The 6432-nt window shown below is 40.4% G+C and overlaps 1 non-coding gene across 1 annotated transcript; it reads right to left on the bottom strand.

Annotated features, from left to right (window-relative positions):
• Positions 1–3899: 3899 nt before the first annotated feature.
• LOC126005077 (U1 spliceosomal RNA) lies at positions 3900–4062 on the bottom strand. The gene has a single exon (XR_007494257.1). It is a non-coding gene; the product is annotated as a U1 spliceosomal RNA (small nuclear RNA).
• Positions 4063–6432: the final 2370 nt, after the last annotated feature.

Here is a 6432-nt window from a genome sequence, read left to right as displayed (position 1 = left end):
TTGTAAGACACTCCCCAAACCTACATTACAGTTTTTCATTCACTAATCACTGAGGTACCAATATTCAAGAATGGAAATTTTAAAATTGAAAAAAAAAATTAAACCTAAAATTGAAGCTTATACCCAACCCCCTTCAGAAAACTATGGCAGGTTTCATGTGAAATGTTAGTAGAGAATTTTACAATCTACATTGGCTTTCAAAGGAACCAAAACTGTGTTCCACTTACTGGTTCTGTGATAAAAAAAAAAACCACCACTGTGTAAATAACATTGTCAGCAGACTTTGCAAATGAACAAACAAATCTTGGCTACCGACTGGCACATCTCGTTGGTACCAAAAGAACTCTTGAAGCTGGAAACAATCTCTTTTAATTCAGAACAAATGCGCCATGCCAAAGTGCAACAAATATTGTGCGACACTCAATGAGACACTGACAGGTAAGAGCTGCATGGAAATTATTAAATCCACCTGCAAAGCAATTCTGTGTACAATTCTGTACAAATTGCATTGCACGCAAAGGTCGGTTCTGCATCGTTGCCAAGTTGTTCCTGGATGTCAGTTTCTCAACGCAGCCACAATTTAAGTCGCAGTGCATCAACTCCATTTAAATAGTATCTGAACAGCCTCTTATCTCGAACAAACCCAAGATTTTCATAAAGTTTCAAAGCAGACTTATTTGTTATTTCTGTTTCCAAAACAACCTTTAAAAAAGAGAGAAAACCAAGTTAAGTTATAACTTCTAGATCTGAAACTAAGTTATCAATTCATTCATTTACAGAGAGCTCACAAAGGAAACAAGTGGGTCAGATATTTAACAAAGCACACACTTAAGGCTGGAGAAGCTGGATCATTTACTCTGTAAGTACGCTTTCAACCCTGGCACCTTCTATTCCCCTGGTCTTTGTCAGGAGTGACCCCACCACCACAGAACTGGAGTTGCCCCGTTGTAAGACCAGGTGTGTGGTCCAAATTCCTCTCACCATTTAACTGTTTTAAAAACTGATGATGAAAACAACAAATATTAATGATGTACTGATAAAGACATCTGAAAAGTAGTCATACATGTTGTAAGACAATTTTCTCCTGGGGCAAGAGAAGTGGGAAAGATATACCTTGGGTTTTCCTTTCTTTGCTTTTGGATAAGTGCTAGGGATTGAACCAGGGCCTTCACATACGCAAGGCATGAACTCCATCTGAAATGCCTCCTTAAGCTTTTTTTTAAATAGGGGCTATGCCCATTAGTGGTCAGAGTTCCCTTTGATGCCAAGGATTGACCTTGGGTTCTCACACATACTCTGCTGCTTCTGTTATCTTGATAGCCTTTATTTTCTGTTCTGATTTCTGTAGTATTTGGAATCTTTAGCAATGAATATACTATATCTATCTTATACAAAGATGGTATAGTGAAAAATATTTTCCTGTAAGAAATGCATGACAATGGGATGAAGAAGGAAAGCTTCAACAGACACTTAAAACAAGTACTTGAAACTGCTCATAGAGCTTTAACTCTCATTTTTCCTTATTCTGTCATATAATTCATAATGGCAACAACTATTATAGTCTAGTCTAGCAATTTGTGCTAGACTTGCTTGAACCTATGTCTCTTACTGTAAATAAAGCTTTACTGGAACACAGCATCATCCATTTGTTTACATGAAGCGTGTAGCAATTTTTCCAATACAAGGGCCGAGCAAATAGCTCTATTTGGTTCATTTCAGTGAATTTGCCGAGTTGAAAGCAAGGCATCTGGACTTGAACGTTCAGCTTCCCACCTCCTGAAGACCTGGTAGACAGACTACAGAGCCTCAGCTCTAACATTTCTAAGTAGGGCTCCAGATTTGCATCTGAACCTACTGCCAGGTGCGGCTCTTGCTGCAAACAGAGTGGCAACAACTTGTGCCCATTCTCTATTAAGACTATCTACACTTGGGCCAAGAAGAGAGTTCAAAGATAGCACGCTTTGGATGGGGGCAGGCTCAGTTTGTGGGGTTGAGCGCTTGGGGGTTGGTTTGTTTTCCAGGGGGGTTGAGCCACTCTCAAGGGGTGCTCAGGACCGACCCCTGGCTCTGCACTCCAGTGAACCATATATGATCCTGCATGCAAGGCAAGCACCTCATCTCTGTAATTTAATCAATTAAATCATTAATTCTTACGGGCGGGCAGCTGGCAGGCCTCCGCATGTGCCAGCGGCCTCTTGGCTCGGCCTAGGGTAGGGGGGCCCGGACCTGGGTCACCCGACCCCCCTCTCCCCCATTCCTCCAGATCTCCAGGTGGGTTCCTGGAAGGAGCTGATGGGGCACCCTGGGTTTTCCCCACTCCCAGGCCGGGTCCGGAGACTGGCCTAGGGTGGGGCTTAGGGGGTGGAGTTTGATCTGGTGGGTGGCAGATAGCTGCTCAGCTATACTCAGGCTGTCACTGGCAATTTCATACCAGTCTACATATGCTCCTCCCAACCATCAGTACCCCAGATTTACCCTTCTTAACTTCAGTAACACACAGTTCTAATCTCTGACCTAAGACATACAGTAGATCTAACAAATCCCAGAACTATTTAGAAGGACACAAATTGAACACATATATCTTTTGAATATTTTATGGGTATTTTCTTTAATTGATGTAACTCTTATATATTCTTCTACCTTGATGTTTCTATCCACTTTTCATCTTGTCTTTTCTTTGTAAGCTGTTTAGTAAGGATTGTTGTTGGAACTGTCCCTCAGTTTGATGCCTATGATTGAACTATGTCATGGAAATTGCTGGTCTTGTTCCTATTGCCTCCAGATGCACCAATAACACTTCATGGCATTGATCCTTGTTTGCATAGACACATTAAAATGGGAAAACACCATACATACAGATAAGTTCTTATCTAATAAATCTCAGTACAATGTACCTTACACCCTGAACATTGATAGAATGACCTGGCACAGGCCTCAGAAGAATGGGCATCCTCCATTCACGCCGGAACCAGGCAAGCTATCTACGAAACATCCAAGGTCTTTTATAGCAACAGCTGGAAGCAGTCCTCTACCAGGAAAGATACTACCAAAAGTCTGACATCGACCTCCTAAAAAGACACTTCCGTTTACACTGAGAAGACTTGACAGCAACAATGACCTGCTCTACAGGACATGGTTCTCTCTAGTGCCCCTTAAGTGTGAGGTGAAACGAGAGGATGCTCTGCACCATCCTGACTGCAATATGGGATATGCAGACTCCAGGATCTTTAATACAGAAGCATGATACCAACAACAGAGACTATGTGAGGAATGGAGGTGTATTGCCACTACAGACGATGACTTGAATTGGACAAACTAGTTTGCCTGGAGCCTAGAGTCAGTCCTGTGCCAGGAAACTTCAGGGGTAGGGTCTCCTTGTATTTAGACCATAAGTTGTCTTTCCATGCCCCTTATGTTTTGGTGGGCCTATGCAAACAAATGCCACTTTAATACCGTTTTTTACTATGTTCCCTTGACTCCAATCCTTAAGAAAAACAACCCACTAAAACTTTTGAGGTTAACTTAAACTAGTAAGCATGTGCATGGAACTAGAGAAATGTACTTTGCCCTCAATGCTTAACGAGTTACATAAGTCTAATGTCTTTAGATTATATTGTGTGCTGCTAAGAAATAGTATGTACTACAACTGGGGATTTGAGGGAGAAAGTAATTGTATTGTACATGGGTTCAGTTTTGTTTTTCTTAATGTTCTTTGGCTGAAAGTTCAAGGCTGGGATATCATCGATGGGACTACTGAGAATTCTGTTTATGGGTGATTGGGCTTCCACTGTAACTTTACCCTGTCCTCTTTCTTTGCATCTTTGTTGTCATAATAAAAAAAAAAAAGAAGATAAATAAAATAAAATTAAAAAAAAAATCATTAATTCTTTTTTCCCCCCCAGAGGAGAGTGCGAATGTAGTCCCCCACTACCACAAATATGCAGTCAAGTTTCCCACATTTGGGGAAATCGCAAGGGTCAGCAAATCCGGAGTGCAATGGATAAGCCTCGCCCTGGGAAAACCACCTTCGTGATCATGGTATCGCCCCTGCCAGGTAAGTATTAGAGTTTTTATCCACAAGATAAACCCCATAACCTAAAGACTTGAAGACCTATCAACTTAAGACTTCTACTCATCTCATTAGCTTTGCTTTAGGTCTCTCCTTTCTTGCTCTCCTAAATCAACCCAGAACTTTTCTTTCTGGAATCCATCATGAACTTTCACACTTTAAGACTTCTTGAAAAAAGCCGCTGTCTCTGCCCTTTCTATCCTTTACATGTCACTCCCAGAATTGGTGGAAAATCCCTTTTTTTTTTATTACCCAAAACATTCTTCACTGGTCCTTATTCAACTGCACTATCAATCCTTAGACAAGTACGACGAGATCTCTCCTAGAGGTAAAACCAACAATAGCAGTAACCAAAGGACATGCTTCTATACAATTTCCTCTGCACCTAACAAACTGTTGAAGTCATTAATATTTGTTGTTATACATCTTTAGCATCCTCACTCTATTTTCTCTATTATATAACTATTGTCAAGCTTTTAAATGAGGATTTAATGAGAAAACATCATCTTAGGGTAATTACTTATGTAATCAGCTTGTAAATTACATACTTAATACTGAATATTTAAAAGAATATTTAAAATCAGGGCCAGAAGGATAGCTTAAAGGGCTGAGCACAAGCACTGAATGTAGGAGGCCCAGGCCTAATTCCCTAGTACTATACTGCAAGGAGAATTCATAAAGACTTACTCAACTAGTAACTGGCCAGCACCCAAGTACAACTAGTAAGTGAAGTCAAAACAACCAGTATAAGCAGCAGCAACAGAACAACTCAGGACTTGGAACTGATTTTATTTATTTGATGGCAGAGAAGTGTTGTTGAGCTACTCACCCCAGTGTTCAGAAGCTACTCCTAGCCCTGTGCTTGGGGGTGGGGGGGGGGGGTGGTGGCATGCAATGCTGGCTATCAAACAAGGGTCATGCATCTTCCAGATACAATGCAAGAGTCTTAACCCCTCTACTGCTGCTCCAGCCCCACTAGAATTGAATGTAAATAAATAACAAGGAGGGGTTGGAACCACAGTACAACAGATAAGACACTTGCCTTGCAAAGGTGAGGGATTTAAAAGCTACCATTACTGAGAGCATACTTATTATAAGCTATACATTTGTTACTTTCACAGTAACTGAGAAAACAGATATTCTGCTTATCTCCCACTTACAAATACGATTCACAAGACAACAGAGCAAAACAAGGACTGACCAGTTCTAAATCTGAACAAGAGCTTAATGGCTTCCATCCACTGTTCAGTGCCTCCCTCATTGTTTCCCAGAGTATAATCAAGCAGTAAATGGAAGATTAAGCTATTACAAAACACTGAAGAGGCTCTAAGTCCAAATCATCAATATTTGGCCATATAAAATATTCAGAAACTGAGGCCAGTATATCTTATATTTACAGCTTCATAAATATAAACTGTGGTATCAAAGACTAAATTATAAAAATAAAAAAAAATTAATCTTAATTAAACTATAAGTTTTAGTTAGAAGAAATTGTGTCAGTATACCCACATTTTCTGGTTTTGTTTTGTTTTTTTGGGTCATACTCGGCAGTGCTCAGGGGTTACTCCTGGCTCTACACTCAGAAATCGCTTTTGGCAGGCTTGGGGGACCACATGGGATGCCAGGATTTAAACCACAGTCCTTCTGCATGCAAGGCAAACACCTTTACCTCCATGCTATCTCTCCAGCCCCCATACCCACATTTTCTAAACAGAGATAATGCATTACTTAACACACACAACAAAGAAAATGTGACTTTTCAAGATAAGAGACAAGGGGTGAGGTTCTCCTGTCTTGCAGCTGTCTGACCCAAATCCTCTCTTGGCACTGCCTACAGAGGGAGTATTGCCAGGAGTGCTTCCTGAGCACTGCTGGAGATGGCATGCCCCAAACAAAAATTAAATAATTAAAAAGTAACTTCCTAAAATAATCACTTAAAATCTCATAAATGCTAAGGCTTATATTATAAACTACAGCATAAAAGTATGAAATAGGAATTCAAAGGATAATCCATTTATTCTGGTCCTCCCTTCCCCCCGCCCAAGAATTGCAGTGAAGTTCCATTGATTCTCTTAGCAACAAGTCATCATTAGGATAAGCCAAACCATTATAGTTCTCGGGGTTTTTTTGGTAGGCAGAAAGCTGGAAGGAGTCAGACTTGTTCACTGCTAGAACAAAAGTGTAATGTCTTTGTCTGACACTTGACAGGTCTTCCCCAAAGTGCTCTTTAAAATAGCAAATTTTAATTTAGCAAATACTCTTCACTGCTACTATGAAGAATTCAATTATTTACCTCTAATCACATACCCGTAAGTGACACAAGTCACTGGGATCTAGAATCCAAGATTCTCAGAGCAAGACAA

Source organism: Suncus etruscus, chromosome 3 (assembly GCF_024139225.1).
Source record: "Suncus etruscus isolate mSunEtr1 chromosome 3, mSunEtr1.pri.cur, whole genome shotgun sequence".
Taxonomy (NCBI): domain Eukaryota; kingdom Metazoa; phylum Chordata; class Mammalia; order Eulipotyphla; family Soricidae; genus Suncus; species Suncus etruscus.
The sequence above is the reverse complement of the archived record's forward strand: the minus strand, read 5'-3'. Positions and strand labels throughout refer to the sequence as shown.